This window comes from Cydia strobilella, chromosome Z (assembly GCF_947568885.1).
Source record: "Cydia strobilella chromosome Z, ilCydStro3.1, whole genome shotgun sequence".
Taxonomy (NCBI): domain Eukaryota; kingdom Metazoa; phylum Arthropoda; class Insecta; order Lepidoptera; family Tortricidae; genus Cydia; species Cydia strobilella.
The window spans coordinates 15191258-15210332 of NC_086068.1; the positions used below are offsets into that span (position 1 = coordinate 15191258).

The 19075-nt window shown below is 37.5% G+C and overlaps 1 protein-coding gene and 1 long non-coding RNA gene across 3 annotated transcripts in view; one reads left to right on the plus strand and one right to left on the minus strand.

Annotated features, from left to right (window-relative positions):
- The window catches only part of LOC134754436 (frequenin-2), a 211130-nt gene that overhangs the window by 106937 nt on the left and 85118 nt on the right, over positions 1 to 19075 (minus strand). The window contains exon 2 of one of the 2 annotated variants that reach the window (XM_063690762.1): positions 2460 to 2567. The exons of the other annotated variant lie outside the window; for it this stretch is intronic. The gene's annotated coding sequence lies outside the window, so the exon portion shown is untranslated. The remainder of the gene's footprint in view (positions 1 to 2459; positions 2568 to 19075) is intronic. 2 annotated transcript variants of the gene reach the window in all.
- LOC134754495 (uncharacterized) overlaps positions 4238 to 19075 on the plus strand; it is a 400626-nt gene continuing 385788 nt past the window's right edge. The window contains exon 1 of the long non-coding RNA XR_010128897.1: positions 4238 to 4746. This is a non-coding gene — a long non-coding RNA (uncharacterized LOC134754495). The remainder of the gene's footprint in view (positions 4747 to 19075) is intronic.

Genomic DNA, 19075 nt, shown 5'->3' on the forward strand with positions numbered 1-19075 from the left:
CGATAGTCGCTGATGTGTCCTTGAGCGTCTCAGCGTCTCTGTACCCGCACCCCGCTCACTGCGATCGTACGTGAATTTACCACAACGAAGTTCAAAGAATAAGCTACAGCCCAGAGGCGCGCGGTTGGCGCTATACTCGTATTTGTGTATTTTTGCAGATATTTTATCGTTTGAGTATGAGTAGATCATGCGTTTAGTGGAGCTCGTAAATTATAATAAAAATATATTCCCTTATGCATTATACTTTGCAAGCCTCAATTAGTTAATTTGTGTTTTATCTGTTTCTTACAAACCTAAGTCAATTCGACTGATTAAAATTTATAGCTAGAGCTTGGTATGTACTAAATTGAGGCGTGCGTTTATTTTATAGTCATTTTTTTATCCGTAATAAATTTATATAATTAATGCCATTAATAGTTAACTTATAAAATTAAGTACCTACTACCTAGTCTACCTCTACATATAACATTTTGGGAATTGTTACCTACCTACTAGTGTTAAACTAGTATTATTTTTCGAAGTTCGAAGTTTTCTCAAACATTACGTGGGAATATTATTCGTGGGAAATTTATATTACAAGCGCGCCACAACACAACCAAATCAGCGCTCTGCAGTTTTTTTATTTTTTGGCCACAATAACTCCGATATAGTTAACGGCTATGTATGATGAACCTCCGTGAACGTCAGCTGCCGCTCCGTTGGTGGGTTGAGGAATGGCAGCCAGCGAAACAAGCAAAAAAAATTGTCATCGCCTCCTGCATGATACTTTGTCAGATGATAGTTTAGATGCTAATGTGAATAAAAAAATCGTCAGCCGGTTGTATTTCGGTGGAAGGTCAGCTGCTCACATGAACATGTAAAAAAAATCTTTTCAGTCATCGCATCCCATTTCATTATACTTTGTCAGATGGTAGTTTAGAATTTAGATGATATTGTTAATAAAATAAATCGTCGGCCGGTTCTATCGCGGTGGAAAGACCGTCAGCTCTTAAAACTTTATTGTTAGTTTAAAAATAATTTTAATTGATTTAGCCGTTAAGTAGAAATATCCAAAGTTAGCCGCAAAATGGCCCGTTGTATTATTTTTATTACGGTGAAACTATAAATTTCAAGAAAAACATTAAATGTTACAATTGTTGAACAATAAATAAAGATTCATATCTATATATTTTTTTCATAATTTTTTTGTTTACCCATTTAGAAGAAATACGCTCTAGACCGTAACAGTAAGTAAGTATATAGTTTCTGAATTAAAGAGGTATTATTTACCATTATAATAATTTACCACCTCCACGAAATGCAAGGTCTATTCGTATCTGAACGAGAAAACATTTATAAAATACGAACTAACTATTACATTATAGCATAGGTACTCGTATTATCGTTGCGGTGGTAAGTAGTACGTTTGATTTTTTCCTCTCGCCTTAGTTTATAGTTTCGCCAAAAAAAATACGACAGGCCATTTTGATTTTTTTACTAAACGGCTTAATCAATTGTAAGGGTCATGACTTATAAATAGTTTATATTTGGGTTATGCCTGCTTTCATTTATGATTAGCTTATAAAAGAATATCAATTGACTCTTACTTGTCACTGTTCGTTTTCATCATCAACCACCACCCTCCCAACACAATTAAAAAAATTTAAACTTAAAAATGAATAAATAAATATCTATCGTTGTACGTAAATTGATAGCCTATATTAATCAATTAATTATTGTTTTGTTAGGAATCGAACTTTATTCAAAACGTAAAAATAGCAATATGTCCGCGCATGTTAGAAAACTTTTATTTTTATATTTCAAATGAAGCTTTCTCAAACATAAGTGGAAATATTGTCATTATTTTCGTTATAATAGGCTGCGAAACACCGTGTTAAGCGCGCTAAAGGGAACCAAATCAACTTTCTGCAGTTATTTAGTCTTTGGCCACAATAACTCCAATTTTATTGCACTTGGGCTCAACACAAGCATACAGAGTACAAGGAAGGCACGGAGCGACGAGCGACACAGCCTCCTCGTCTCAAAGCTAGCACACGACTGCCGGCCACGCTTTTTTCGAGCTACATACGCACGAAATGTTGAATAATGTTCGATTTCTTTAAAAAATATTATTATTTAACATTATGAAACGTTGCATTTGTAGTGCCTGCTAAAACATTTAATTTAGGTTAAAAATATCTTTAATCGAATAAACCGTTTAGGAGATATAAGCAAAGTTAGTCGCAAAACGACCTGTCGTAATGTTCCTTTTATGGAGAAACTATAAGTCACAGGGAAAAAGTCAAACGTTAGAAATGTTGTACATAAAATGGAGATTAATATATATTTTATTCATAATTTTTTGTTGAACCGTTAAGCAGATATATACTCTAGAAAGTAAGCGTTTACGGCCAAAAATAGCGACTAGCGCCTTAAAACTTAATGGAACTGTCTACTTGGAAATTCAAGTTTACATGTACCTTTTAGCGTTTTATATTTATCTTCAGGTAGCACCGAGCACACACACACTCCATTACAAAATTTTCAGGAACCACTAACTCTATTCCCTCAATGATTGGGTTCGTTATCTGAAACGAGGGAAAAACGTTGTTACTAAATTAAATTTGTCATAAAATTATTTCGCACAGCATCGAGGTTTCATCGCTTCAGCAGCATTTTAGTATGGAAGTGTTGAGCGCATACGTACACACAGACGAAAATGAAAACGAAACTATAATAGCAAACCGTTTTAAAAACGTCATTGTGATTGCTGACTTATTAATATCTTAAAGCTTCAATGAGGTACTTGTGAGGGCGTATGTACCCGTAATTAATATTAATAATTCAAAAGTAACTATTAATAATTCGCATAGCGTATACATCGAGGATATTTAGAACGCTGGAATAAAAAAAAGGTTTTTAGAATATTTGCGTACTGATAACCCATTAGCAACTAATCATAAGAAAAACCGATTATCACCACACAATAATTATTCTTGTATTAACTATAGAAATGAGTTCCTTAGGATTCATATATAAACTTAACAACCTACGAATAAAAGATTCCGACGTCAAATCAGGAAGGAAGCATCGAAATCTGAACCAGAATGAAGGACAGGGAATCTTGTCTCCGTGGAATCCAGCGCTTAGCAAATGTAAGCGTGATAAAAAACCGGACAACTGCGAGTCGAACTCGCCCACCGAGGGAGGGTTCCGTACTTTTTAGTATTTTTTTGTTATAGCGGCAACAGAAATACATCATCAAAATTTCAACTGTCTATCTATCACGGTTCATGAGATACAGCCTGGTGACAGACAGATGGACAGACGGACAGCGGAGTCTTAGTAATAAGGTCCCGTTTTTACCCTTTGGGTAGGGAACCCTAAAAAGGCACAATAAATCTTTTATATGTAAGCTTCATAAGTTCATATTACGTTAGACTGCACGACTGACCCACTTCGTACCGCTCGTAAGGCCCGTCTTTAAGAAGTAATAATAAGTCAATGAATAAAACACCCAGACACAACCACTGTGGATGTCGTGAGTGTTGTGTGTAGGCAAAGTGACAAAAGTAACTATACAATCAAGACCAAGTGCGGATAGTTCGCATAATCCGCGCAGCAAGATGTTGATACAATTTCTCGCCAGTTTGCCTGCGACCACGAATGTGATGTCGCGTTCAAAACGTCAAGCCAAGTAATAAGTTAAATCTACCAAACTAAGGAGAGGTGGATTGCTATGGATAAATACTTGTGTTTGTGAAGTTAATAATTTTATTTGATTTCAACAACCAAATTACAATTTGTTTACAAAAATACGAATAGCCTATCTCGCCTATGCTTCGCCCATGAAATCCTAGAAAGAAGAGGGCTCTGATGCCTTTGTCGGCCTATTTAATAACAACTGGTTCTACCCCTTCCTCTGCCCTAACTGGTCTTGAAGCAGTTTCCTTCGCAGTCGGGTAGATGGCGCTTTCGAGCCATCGTCTTATGAGAGGTGTTGAGCCAGGAATAAGGCGGTAGTTAGAAGGGAACAAAAGACATGATGGCGCGCCGCGCGTAACGTGCGCGAAATAAAGGGGGTATAAGGGTAAGGCTCACAAAAATTGTACCACACGGGAAATCATAACATACGATAACACACGGAACACAACGTAACACACTGAAATCTGTGTTAAGTTTAGTTTACACTTGTAATGAAAACACTAGGATTTATATAATTTGAAATAATAGGCTTACGAATGTATTCCGTTGGTACTTTTTAGGGTTCCGTAGCCAAATGGCAAAAAACGGAACCCTTATAGATTCGTCATGTCTGTCTGTCTGTCCGTCCGTCCGTATGTCACAGCCACTTTTTCCCGAAACTATAAGAACTATACTGTTGAATCTTAGTAAGTAGATGCATTCTGTGAACCGCATTAAGATTTTCACACAAAAATAGAAAAAAAAAACAATAAATTTTGGGGTTCCCCATACATAGAACTGAAACTCAAAATTTTTTTTTGACCAAACCCATACGTGTGGGGTATCTATGGATAGGTCTTGAAAAATGATATTGAGGTTTCTAATATAATTTTTTTCTAAACTAAATAATTTGCGCGAGAGACACTTCCAAAGTGGTAAAATGTGTCCCCCCCCCCGTAACTTTTAAAATAAGAGAATGATAAAACTAAAACAAATATATGATGTACATTACCATGCAAACTTCCACCGAAAATTGGTTTGAACGAGATCTAGTAAGTAGTTTTTTTTAATACGTCATAAATCGTAAACCGCAATTTACCTTTCCTTTCACCCGAGTTAAACACTACTTTTCATTTCGAATACGAGGAAAGTAAAATACATGTGCATTTAAAAAAAACACGGCTAACTATAAACTTCATTAGTATTTCTTGAGGGTACTTTCAATTAACAATTTAGGTAAAATATCGTTAATAATGGAACGGGGAGTTAAATATCAGAATAGAAATTGTACAACAAGTCTACTATAGGTATAAAACCAAAATTTTAATTGCTTATCGTAAAAAAAAGAAAGAAAAAACGTACTTAGAAAGTACAGTGTTCTAGAGCAGAAACGTATCATTTTGTGCACACCTTTTAGAACAACAATGAACCACTTTCAGAGCATGAGAAATTAAAAATTAAAAGTAGCAGCATTTCTTAATATAAATGCTAATTAATCGCGTTGACCGAAGCGTAGCGAAGGTCTACGGTTTGACTAGCGCATTTTGCTTTTGTATGTCCGGATGTTCTCCTCTACAGGTCGCAATTCTCAACCGATTCTCGTGAAATTTTGTGATTAAATTCTATGACTAAATATAATTTTTTTGTCGATCCGGTTTTTGGAAAATTTTCAAAATGGCGGAGTCGGAATAGCTCGCGCCTAAACAAATAGTCGTGTCGATATCATAACAATATTTTCTTTTTGAGATAAGTTTACAGATTAAATGTCGAAAAATGCAGAAACTTTGTATTGCTGGTTTTGGCGGTATTTAGATATTTAGTTTTTACTCGAGAATGAGTAGCTGAATTTCGTCAGCTTAGGTAAGTACTATCATGGCGTGTTTTGCAAACATTCGCTTTTTTCGTTCGCACCGGGTGGTCCCTGGTTCCATCCCCAGTAATTGTATGCTGCTACATAACTTTTTGTATTTTGTTTTTTTACACCTAAATTTCGTATTGTTTATTTTATTTGTTTTTTATTTTTCTATTTTGAAGTTGATTGATCAAGCGCGGGCTAAACGTATTCGTTTCATTTTTACAAGCTTTTATTTAACTAGCACTAAAACATATGTTTTATTTTTGTTAATTAAATTTTCTAAAGTGTTCAGATCGGCGGAGCCATACATTTAGTTAGCTTTAAGTGGTTCTCCTTATTCCGAATTTCATACAACTTTATTTACAGTTTTTCTTTTAAAATACGTAGATTTCTTGCACCATAAACTTTGAGGTTTATGTAGTATAGATTCGTTTGTCTGAGCGGGTTTATGGAGCCAATTATTCAATAATATTATTGAAAAATTCAATAAAAAATTGAGTAAATGTTACTCAACGCCTGTTTGTGTGAGTGACCTTTTCACTATCCATGTTAAACAAGATGGTGAAGTTGTTTAAATAACTAACCAAGATGTCACTTTAACACAGGTGACCTAACTAAGTAGTACCTAATTTACTCGATAGGTGGTGACATGTCAGGTCGAAACGGGCCGAATATTAGGGTTTCGTACCCAAAGGGTAAAAACGGGACTACTACTACGACTCCTCTGTCCGTCTGTCTGTCTGTCTGTCACCAGGCTGTATCTAATGAACCGTGATAGCTAGACAGTTGAAATTTTCACAAATGATGTATTTCTGTTGCCGCTATAACAACAAATACTAATACCTACGGAACCCTCGGTGGGAGAGTCCGACCCGCACTTGTGCGGTTTTTAGAGTTTCGAGCGCTTGATTTCGTGTGGCTCCCTTCAACATATCTCCACTACTAAGCATTTCAATACTTTTAGAAATTCAAAAATCAGCCAGGTATACAGGTTGGTTTGGGTCAGTGAGGGCAACTACCATATCCCGTGCTGCTACGCGAAAATGGTCTTAAAAGACCTTACCTCAATTTCAAATTAATAAAGATTGGGGTTTCCAGATTTTGGAAAAAACATAGCTACCTACAGGATGCAAGAAAAAGGTAATTTTTGACAAACTTTTTTTTGACGTGAAACGTAAGGTGTACGTCTTTAAAAACCCGTGGAGGGGCTCGGATCGAAAACCGATTATGGCGCGGTGGCGGTATATTATGAATGGTTTCGATATCAGTGTATCAACGAAAGTAGCCATTACTCGGAAGTCGGAACTGCATGTGCTGCTGCTGACGACGCATTCGGAGCTAAAATGACCTCTATTTGCAGTGTTTTTTTTAATAATTACTCATCAGTCCATTAACCGATTTCGATACAATTGAGTTCATTTGATAGATCTTTTTGAAATATTATAAAAATAAAATATGCGGTATTATAAAAAGCTGGAAAAGAGTTCAAATGTGGCATTTTTACAGGAATTTCATGACTGCGTTTGAGGCCACCGTGTGCAAAAGTTAAGGCATAAAACGCTCAAATGCGCTCTTACCTACATTATTTACAATAGCTTTTTGCACATGGCTTCTGGGGCGCCTTTTATATTGTAAAGATCACGTAGGCGCCCTTTACACTGTAAGGTCGGGCGAAGCCCCACATTCAAGCGTGCGAAGCGCGCTCTTTCACACAGGCTTCACATTGTAGGGTCGGGCGAAGCTCGACATTCAAGCGCGCGAAGCGCGCTTTTACACACAGGTTTTACACTGTAGGGTCGAGCGAAGCCCGACATTCAAAAGCACGCCTTACGTAAACGGCGCCTGCGGCGCGTTTTATTTACACTGTAAATATTAAGTACAGGGCGCCTGCGGCGCCTTTTCCCCTTACTTACAACCTTTTCACTGTAGGGTAGGGCAAAGCCCAACATTTAAGTATTACATACAGGGCGCCTGCTTTACGCTATGAGGTCCCTTAAGCGGCCCTATACGGTCTTCGCAATAACTTCCACGCCACGTTTCACATCAACCACTGCGGCTGTATCCCTAATACAGCCTATCCCCATATTTAAAATTATTAGAAAAAATGTATGTAACTCAGCTATTATCAGATTTGTTTTTTCAAAACAGAGGTTACGGATGCCACGAGCACATGACAATTAATGTCTAAAAATATCAGTGCCTTGTCAAAGTCTCAAACAAGAATTTAAATTTCATTTCTAATCTTTTTAACAATAAACATTCCATCCGCTGCGCCCTCTACGTTATTTTACTGTTACTTTATATTACGAATCTACTGACATTTGACACAGTACGTATGTGAATGCAAGATATTGCTATATTTTGCAGTCTTTCTTTACACATTTTTGATGAAGTGTGACAGTCTACTGTTGAGTGTAAATATATTTCGATTTAGATGTCATATTTTGTTGCATGCGTAAATAACAGCACGTCTTAGAAAATGTTTGAATTTTGGTAACGATGGTGATAATTCGCAAATTGTGCACAATCACGCCATCTTTTGGTGGTTAGTCGGCAGGACACATCCATCTTATCTTAAGCTATGCTCGCGAGGTCTACAGCTCACAGAGCCACTAGTTTATTAAATATTGAACTATATAGGTAGGTATAGTTATGTAAATACCTATAGGTAAACCAACCATTAATCATAATATGATTACTTATAACATTATTGAGGCCTAAGCTTTAGACTAGACTTATCGGCGCCTTTTCTATTATTACTTAATCTAAATAAATAATATTGTCTTCGGTTACCGCGATAGTTACTCATGAAATAAAACTATGAAAACGGATTATATCGCGTATATTGAATTTATAATACATCCCGACGTTTCGAACTCTTTACAGCGTTCGTGGTCAACGGGTGACTGAGGAAAAATTACAAAGTGCAAAAATACCCACATACTAAAATAATGAACAATCATAGACTACAAACTTTAAGGCTGGTTGTACATGCAAAATCGGTTCATAAGGCTAGTTATACACTATAATTATTTTTCAAGTAAAGATATATATATATATACGCCATAAAAAACTATGCCGGCTCCAACCCTACACCACGGACCCGAGAAGATTTAATTCCCTCCTAAATTGTAGGAGGGTATCCCAATATGGGACCGGCAACAAACTCGGCGGGACACATCTTTTCAAAACATCAGAATGTCCAGCATCATCCAACACTAAGGTCTCACAGTCTATGTCTCGCTTGCTCCTTTATCAGATGGACTACAGGATCCCAAGCTGGTGGTAGAGAAAAGCCATCTTCCCTATTAAAGTTTGGATATTTCTTAATCTCAATGGCCTCGCGCAGCATTCTGGGTATGTAACGCTTCTCCTTGGCAAGAACCAGAGGCTTATCAAACTTGATTGAGTGATTGGCTTTATCCATGACATGCTCACAGACAGCAGACCTAGGTCGACGGTGCTTGACATCAGCTATGTGTTCCTTCACCCGAGTGGAAATGCTCCGTTTCGTCTGCCCGACATATGATAGGCCACACTCACAGTCCAGCCTGTACACTCCTGCAGTCTGTAGAGGGGTATTGCATTTTACAGGCCTCAGGAATTGTGACATCTTCTTCATTGGCTTGAAAACATATTTCAATTAAATCTTCTCGGGTCCGTGGTGTAGGGTTGGAGCCGGCATAGTTTTTTATCGCGTGTATATATATATATCTTTACTTGAAAAATAATTATAGTGTATAACTAGCCTTATGAACCGATTTTGCATGTACAACCAGCCTTAAAGTTTGTAGTCTATGATTGTTCATTATTTTAGTATGTGGGTATTTTTGCACTTTGTAATTTTTCCTCAGTCACCCGTTGACCACGAACGCTGTAAAGAGTTCGAAACGTCGGGATGTATTATAAATTCAATATACGCGATATAATCCGTTTTCATAGTTTTATTTCATAATCTAAATAAAGTTAAAGATAAGAACTTGCCTATCATGGGCGTGATTTTCTATTATAAATATTTATAGGTAGGTAGCAGGCAGCTGCAGAGAAAAGATACCCCACGTCTATACAAATTTGCAGAAATTTGTATGCAAAGATTAAAGTTAAAAGGATTACTTAAATTATAAACCAGTAAAGTATATACCTAGGGTTATGCTAAGATATTATACTTTTATTAGATAAAAAGTCCTTACTCGTTAGTAATATGATATTATATAAGAAGTTATCTAGATGAGCCCCCATTATTAAAATGTATTGTTATCTAACGTCACTTTTATGAAAAAACCGGTCAATGTTGCGTTAACGTCCGGCGCCCTCAGCAGCGCTGCTCGGTGTTTGTTCGGTAACATTATCTTCGTTATTTAATATGGATTTTATTCAGGCTTGACAACTTTGATACCTAAAGAAATAATACCATTGAAAACAAGTAGTACTTATAATATCAATTCGATCAATAAGTGTAACGGTTTTATTGTTAACTATCTAAGGTTATGTGGGGTAAGAAAAACACAGTTTATTTTATCTGGGGCAAGAGCTCATACTGTTAATGAGGATTTCCTAAAAGTGCTTCTCTTAACCCATTTAACCTTATAGATAAAAAAAAACTGTAAAGAAGCAACGGCAACTAAAGTTCAGGTCTGACCTGACAGCGAGATAATGGCGCTTGGACTCTGAAATGCAAAGTCAGGCTTTCACACTTTAGTTTAATGTGATGTGACTCGGCTAAAAATATACTTTTTGATTGGTTTTAAATACAAACAAATACTGGGGTCATATTTAAGCCAATTGCAATTAAGCAAACAAATAAATGATTATGATTATGAATATGAGCATCAAGTCATTTTTATGCAAAAATGTTTTTTATCAGAACCGAAGTCAGATAACGGTATGGTTTTATTTGATCAGCTGCTGCTTAATAAATAAATAACAATAAATAAACCATTTATTCTGGCGAAATAAACCATATTTTTACATTAATTCTTCTGCCAAACTGCAAGACAGTTTATTGGCAGAGGGGACTCCCTTAAAACACAGATGGGTAGTCTTAGCTAATTAGTTGCCTAATAGTTAATTATTAAGTACATAGCCTACACAGGTACATGTTATTGCTTACGGTGGTAACTTCAATTTTGTTTAATAAATAGAAACATTTTTATTTTAAACTTAAACGCCTTAAAATCTAAATGATTTACATTCCCTTACAACATTCGGTATTTTATTTTACAATTTGGGGACCAATTGGGGTCAATTAGTGTCACAGACCATAACTACATATACCTATATATTTAACAACAAGCAGCAAATTTTTTGGTTCGTGTGTTTTTCATAGTTTCGGACACCGAATCCCGTCCGTTCGCGTTCCTCTTCCAAGCCGTTTTTCTTTACTATTAAGGGGCCCACTGACTATCAGTCCCCCGGACGATATCGGCCTGTCAGTTAGAACAAAAATTTGACGGTCCGAACAACTGACATGCCGATATCGTCCGGCGGACTGATAGTCAGTGGGCCCCTTTAGAGGTTTAAATTGCATCTACATACAATGTGCCATAATTGATAGTACAAAAATCGCAAAAGTTTAAAAAGTAGTTACCATTCATACATTGCTATCGTGACATCAAAGTGAGTAAAGTATGCAATATTCCACACGTTTGGTTTCCATAGCATAGAGTGACGCCATAGTTGACGATAAACTTTATTATTAAGTATCTACAGCTTTTCGTGACATGATGATTGAAAAGTTGTTTCCGTTGTAACAACTCATAACGATCAAATTGTTTTACTGTAGCATGTATTTTGTTTGTAATTTTTTTAATACAAAATAGCGGTCAGAGTTACATCATCAAATCAATTGCCTCACGTTGTATTTTTATAAATTTCATTCACATAATCGAATGGGATTAAAGTTTGCGAAGGGTATTTTACATTTATTAATTAAGCTGTGTAACTCACGTGAACGGAATTGACGTCAATTGTCCATGATTAGTATCTGTAGGACTCCAAAAACTAGAAACACGAGATTTTTGCCGCTGTGGGATCTCTTAGGCGTCTCCGCAACTTTTTACCACTTTCCACTAAAACCGCGCTGGCCCAAACCCTTCTTCTTCCCATTTTAGACTATGCCGACATCTCTTATCTCGATCTTACCGAAGAGCAATTGAACAAGATTGAACGGCTTCAAAATGTGTGCATTCGCTTCATTTTCGGGCTACGAAAATTTGATCATGTCTCCAGCTTCCGGTCACAGCTCAGGTGATTACCGATTCGTTTCCGACGTAATACACATATCCTGTCTCTACTCTATCGCACTTTATTTATTCCAAATACTCCTGAATACCTTAAAAAACGGTTTAGTTTTCTTTTGTCTGTTAGGTGTTCTCAGAATCGCCTTCTTGCTGCCCCTCGGTCATCTAGTAAGTTCTACAACAAATCCTTCACTTTCCAGTCTGTAAGATTGTGGAATGCTTTGCCCATTGATATAAGACGTGCTCAATCCCTACCCATTTTTAAAAAACTTCTAAAGGAACACTATTTAAAATCTCTTTCTTAGTCTTGGTCCTTTCACTTACACATATAGGTATATATTTTTCTTTTTGTTCACGCTACCTGGTCGTTATTCTTCTCTTGCTTGAATTCTCATTATGTATTTATGTATTTTGTGTAGGTTTATGTAGTGTATTATTGTTGCTTAAATAATATATGTAGTTTATGTAGTTTATTTTTCATTGTTTGTTATTTATACTTAGGTATTTGATTTGTAAACTTTACACCTTTGTTATTTTGCACTGCCCATTAACTTATTTCTAGCCACTGAATCGCTATCTGAAGGTTGTCTGGAAGAGATCGCTTTTTAGCGATAAGTCCGCCTGTTGTTACCTACTCACTTATGTCCTGTCATTGTTTGTAACATGTATTTTTCTTTGTAGTGCACAATAAAGTATTTTATTATTATTATTATGTGTATCTCCGTTTTAAAACTCTCGGGTCTTTCGAGCCCGGTCATTTATAAGGCGTGCGTGGGGATATAGATCCAACACGTAGAGGCCGTTTGGAGAGATTTGATGTCATGTAGAACGCCTGGTGGAACCCATTCACGGGTACATCAATAGATATCCGTGAACCGGTTTCAGCAGGCATTGGAAACTATTGTAGAGAGTATGGACAGAGTACTGATCTATGGTTAAGGTTTGGGTGGTTAAAAGACTGGGCTATTACAAAGAAGTCCGGACACCTGCCATAACATTGCTTGCACAAGTTATCGAGGCAGGCGGTGACTCGCCACTCGTTAGATGGGCACCTGATGCGCCATCGTAAAGATGGCCAGACGCAACACCGGAGTGAGCGGCTCAGGGGTGTCGAGAGGTGTGCTGCGCTTTCTCCGAAGTTACTCGCGGCGTTATGCCCTTTAACACTTCCACCCCTGGAGCATATAACTCTTACGACTCCCCTCTAGACGGCCAATGAAGGCAAGCCAGAGCTGAGAGTCCTGCGGGTCCCCTTGGGGTCCACTCCGACCGACGAAGACACGCCGGAGACGGAGACCCTGACCGACTCTCTGGAGCACTCGGGTCCGTGGGGTCGTCACTCCCCAACAGCTCGCCACATAAGATCAAGGGATATGCATTGGAAGGGTCGTGAGCAAATTTTTGGTTTGCCCATAGGACCATCATAGGGTGAATAATTTGAGTGTAGGATAAACATGTTTCACATGTAGATATAAGTTTAGCCACCTCCTTACATAAACATGCCTATCCAGTAGTAGTGTTGTGAGAGTTGCTTGTATGTCTTGAAAATTCCCAAGTGAGGATCTGACGGTAGTCCGTGGAATTTTTCAATAAGCGATGTTCTTTCAGCAGGAGGTGGAACTTCTTTCCAAATGAAGTCATCTGATAAGGATTCTTGATTACACATCCGACGGAATAGCTTGTTGTTTCTGAAGTTGTTGTTTGGGTAGCTGTGGGGATTGTTTTGGTAATCTGAAATAAGTCTGTTATATAGCTGTTCGTCGTTAATTCTATGCTGATTTTCTTGGACTATAGGTGCTACATGGTAAAGGTCCGAGTCTTTGTTATTGAAGCGTGATACTACTATAGTACTAGGGATGATATGCCTTACCACATTTGTGTTTCAGAATGAAGATGAAAGTTGAGAGTCCGAGGGTCTGAGGGTCTATCTGGCAACTGGCATCTGGATTAGATAAATTTAAGAACCATTTGAGGTCAGCATGATCGGTGTATACCGTAAACTGTCTGCCGTTATTGAGATAGCATCTCCAGTGTTCCAATGCAGATATGACGGCGAAGGTCTCGCGTTCGGTGGTTTAGTAGTTTTGCTGGTGCTTGTTCAGCGTTTTGCTCATATATGCAATGACAGCTTCTTTGTCTTCATGTTTTTGTGTCAGAATCGCCCCGATTCCGTAGTTTGAGGCATCACAATGGACGGTGAAGGGTTGTAGAATTGAATTTTGTAGCGTTCTTTCCTGTAACTGCTAGTTTGTTTAGTGGTGCTGCTATTGAAGTTGGGTATGAATCTTCTAAACCAGCTGCAGGTGCCATGGAATTTACTGATTTATTTCTTCGTGGTTGCCATAAGGAAGTCTAATATTGCACGAACCTTATCAGGATGAGCTCTTAAACCTTGTTCATCGACGATGAATCACAAGTATTTGTTCTTTTTTGAAAAATTGCCTTTTTTCGAAGTTAATTGTTAGGTTAGGTTAGTTTCTCGAGTAGAACGGAGATATGATACCTGAAGCAGCAAAATACCTTGTGTTCGAATTCCGGCGTAAACACTGTGGCCATAAGTCTTAGCTTTATTGCAGGAGAATTGGTGAGGCTGAAAGGCATGACCACAAAACGGTACATTCCTCTGCCGGGGACATAGAATGCAGTTTTACCTTTGTCTGGAGTGGAACTTTCCAGAATGCTTTAGCGATGTCGATGCTAGTCAGGTATTTAGCTTTTCGCAGGTGATCCAAGATGTCGTTCATGATAGGAAGGCTGTAAGCGTCACGACGAGTGATGAAGTTCAATTTCCTGCTATCTACACAGAAACGCCGCTCACCGTTCTTCTTAGGGGTTATATTAAATGGGGATAGTCAAGATATCGCAGGGTTTGATTACTTTCCAAGCAAGCATCTTGTCCACTTCGTTGATCAGCGCCTTTTGCTTCTCAGGGGAGAGTCGATAGCAGGGTTGTTTAATTGGTGGGCAATCACCGGTGTCAATCTTGTGATAAATTAGATAAGTACTTACAAGTTTGCCCCTTTCTTCAAAAGAGATCTGCCGAAAACGAGCGATAATATCCGTAGCGATGTTTTCCTGTTTAGTACTTAATGCTTGAAGGTAAAGATTTTTCCTTGTTCAAGTGTATAAATAGTGTTGCAATGTAGTTCGTTAAGAAAATTTGGTTTTAGTAAATCATGTATAAGATTAAAAGCTTTCCAAAAGTCTACACCGAGAATTACTTATAGAAGAGTGTATTTCTGGGAATACGTGATATTTTAAGGCCATATGGCCTTTTTTTTCAGAAGGGAATGTTATCTACAGTGAATGTTAAAAATGGTCTGTCACTATCTTGTTCTTCTTCTTAGAGACCTGAACAAATTTTATAGACAGTAAAGAAGTTACCAAGATAGGACAGCAAATTTTTCCAATGTTTTAATGTTTATTTGGGCACAAACGGTACATGTTTCTTATAACTAGTGTCTTATACATAATTCATAAACCAGGACAGTTGCCACCACTTAATAGCTCATTAAAGAAAAACAAAATACGGGATAACTAAACTTAAAGATTAACAACGAGGGTCGAATTAGGACAGGGGCTAAATTAATGAGGATAAAACTATTTTTATACATTACATTTGCAATTAAGTGTAAAGTTACAGTGTATTTAATTCGTTTGTTTATTTAAAACCAAAAGTACTTGACGTTTAAATTTAGACAAGGAGTCAATAAATATATCAATTAAATCTGCAAGCTCTTATCAGAAAGGAGTTTCAATCAGTTGTATTAAAGTAATTGGCTTTATGTAAGTCGTGATGAGTTAGTTTTTCGGAGAAGAATTGTTTGTAGGATTGCATTTAGGGCAATTAGGGGTCTTGTGACCTTTCAGGCCACATTTGAAGCAAATAGGATAGTGAGGTTGCTTACAGGTGCTAAAGAAATGTCCATTGCTTCAGCATCGGACACAGAAAAGGTTAGGAGTAAATTTATTATGAATGCTATTTACTTGCTTTGGAAAGTTATACCTGCCAGGTCTTATATCCGAGTTGGATGCAGGTTTAGAATTAAAATTAGATGCGAATTTGGAAGTTGATGGAGTAGGCATGAAGTTGAACTCCTAAGCCAGTTGGTCTACAGCTGGTTTGGGTTCTTTGAAGTTGCGGTCTCTGTACAAAATATATTCATAATGTTGGCATGCCGCTAGGAGATCATCAATGGAATTAATTTTGTTGAGTGCAGCAAAAACTGAGTAAGAAGGACGTATGTTTCTGAGGAGGATTGTCAATTGTTCAGATTCTGGCAGTTGTTTATTAAGGCGAGAGAACATGCCGTGAATAAAGAAAATGTAAATAACGATCGCTTCGTTTTCGCCTTGAGTTCTAGCGTGAATATCAGTTAGAAGTTTATGATCGTAGTCCGTATTTCCAAAATCTCTAACTAGTAAGATAAGAAATATCGTTCCAGGAAAGGTCTGGTTTACGGATTTTTTGGAATCATACAAAATCTATTATTATTTTTAATCGTATGATACAAATAATGTGGGTATTTTTAAGAAATTATTAGGTAAAGCACATTTTAAGTTTTGTTCGTTTAACATAGGTACATAATATTGGTCTTAAAAAATAAAGCGTTGCGATCACTATGAAGAAGCGCCATGGTCTCTCTAGCAGTGTGAGGTGTGGCGCCATCTTGCTGAAACCATGTGTGTGAACTGTAGGCAGGATGTTCTCTTATTGTTGGCAGAACATAATCGTTAAGCATGAGCCGATAAGAAACACCGTTCACAGTAATGGCTTGACCTCGATCATTTCCAAAAAAATAGGGCCCGATTATTCCTCCACTTGATAATGCACACTAAACCGTAACTTTGGGACTGTTAAGTGGCTGTTGATGTTTTTGGACGTACCCGGGTCCGGACATAGTTTAAGGACATACCCCGGGTCCTGTTTAAGTGGAATGTGGCTCTAAGCCATCTTAAAACTTATCTTACTGTTTTTCTTATTGTTTTATATTGATTTCGTAACTGTAATAATCAAAATTTCTACTTTTTCTTCTAGCTTGACATATTTATTTATTTGACTGACATGATCCGTCAAACTGTCTTAACATTTCTAAATTTTCTACCTAGAAGTCTAGGTTGTATAGTTTCTGGAAAGGTTATTCAAAATTATATACAAATATGTAACTGGTTTACAATTAATTTTAAATTTTCAAATTGTTTTCCTAATCTTAGGTATATAAGCAGGTCAGCGGCTATCTTCGAGTCGGTTTATTCCCAGCTCTCAACTTGAGAACTTTGGTTATAAAGTCCGTGCCCGCACTCTCAAGAAACCCTTGCTGCTTTTGGCCAAGGTTAGTGCGCCCCTTTTACTATCGGCGTGGCTGGTGTACCTCTCTTGAAAGCGTGCCCAGTTGGCGCCCAACGCAATATTTTCCAGCCTTCACTCTCTCTAAATTTAAAATATAGACCGCATTAGTGCCTTGAAATTGTTATTAACTTTTCGGTCTTAATTTCGACTCAGTATCTAAATTTCCTTACCGTCTAGTCAATATGACACGTCTTATCAAATACGGCAACCTATATTAAGCAGAACTAGAATACAAGGTTCGTTTTAGGTTAGAAGAACCCATGTAAATTTGGCTGCCTTAAAAAAGCAGGCAGAAGTCCTAGGACGATCCCAACCCGCATCAAAGGTACTTCATTGCATTATTCCTCCTCAGGAAGAATTAGAACAGATTGAGACCTGCCTTACCTTTATACAAGCGAAATGAGCAACTTAAAGCCAAGCTTTCGCTATACGCAACCAAAAGGTTAGAATCATTTATTAATCATTTGTATCATAGATTTATTTAAGCGTTTTGGTCTAGATCATGACTCCTTTCTTAGATAATCTCAACACTCGCTCTGAAAGATTTAAGTCTTTAGATAATAGATATGAAGGCCTATTATTCGAATCTGCGGAATCTACCCCTCAGATTACCCAACCCGCTTCCGCGCCCGAGATCTCGGCCGGCAACATCACTAGCTACTCCCTTTACTCCCTCTGACTCCCAACAACTAAACTGAGAGGGATAGAGGGGTCTCAGCTGCCAAAACTTCCAAATGGTTTCCCCCCCAGTAAACACAATCTTTTGGAGCGACGAAGCCGCTCCCGCGGACGCTTCGGCTGTGGAATGAGCTCCCTACCGAGGTTTTCCCGAGGGGCTACAGTATGGGGTTCTTCAAAAAAGGAGTGTACAGGTTTTTAAAGGGTCGGCAACGCGCGTGTAATATCTCTGGTATTGCAGGCGTCCATAGGCTACGGTAACTGCTTACCATCAGGCGGGCCGTATGCTTGATTGCCACCGACGTGGTATCAAAAAAAAAACAGGTTTCAATAATTGTGAAGCATAGTAACCTATGTCAGAGGTGCCAGTCTTCCCACGCAACAGGAAGGTTCACGAGAGCTTTAAACATCTCCGTAACGTTATCCCGTGGATTTCAGATGCAGATCAAGGAAAATAGTAAATTAATTGGAGCCAGAGAATTTAGAAGGTTCGAACATTCGGATTTGTATCACTAATTTATTGTTCAAAACAGAGGAGAGGGAGGAGTTAAAGAGAAGTAATCCAAGGTAAACACTACAATGTATTTCTGTTATATTTTCAATATGTTTAAAATACCTAACCGACCTCCGACAAAAACTCATAGTAATTTAATATTTAGTAAACGAATGTTTTAACGGAAACAAGGACAATGTCCACGGAACGACTTTATTGATCAGCTTGAACTCTTTCGTTTATGACTTATTGTCCTTTGTTTGGCCATTAGTTAAATTGTGAGGTTAATGTTCGTGGATGTATGGAAGGATTTACAGCAGTCGACTGTATACGTCTTTACCGAGAATATCATGGTATAGTTCAAGATATACATTGGCTAAAATTGTTAGTTTTAATAAGTGAATAAGTGTGTAGGTATACTACTTAGTAAGAACAGTAAGAGCATTGTGGACGACCGCTTACAAACGTAGTCCCCATTTTCCCCTCTGTATAACATTATATAGTTTGTCAAGGGACTATCTCATAGACATAGACATATAGACAGAGAGAATCATACTATCTTTGTCTTACACTAGTACTAGCACCCAAAAGAAAAGTATGAGTATAGTTTTTTTGTTTCTATTTACTGACAAGATTTGCTTGACCAACTATAGAAAATACTTCTACGCAATTTGTTGTATATTAACTATAGCTTTATTTTTATTAGCCATAATTATAATGAAATCAAATTCCAAAGATTTTTTTAAATTTTTGAATTATTAAGCTCCTTCATAATTAAAAAACCGGCCAAGTGCGAG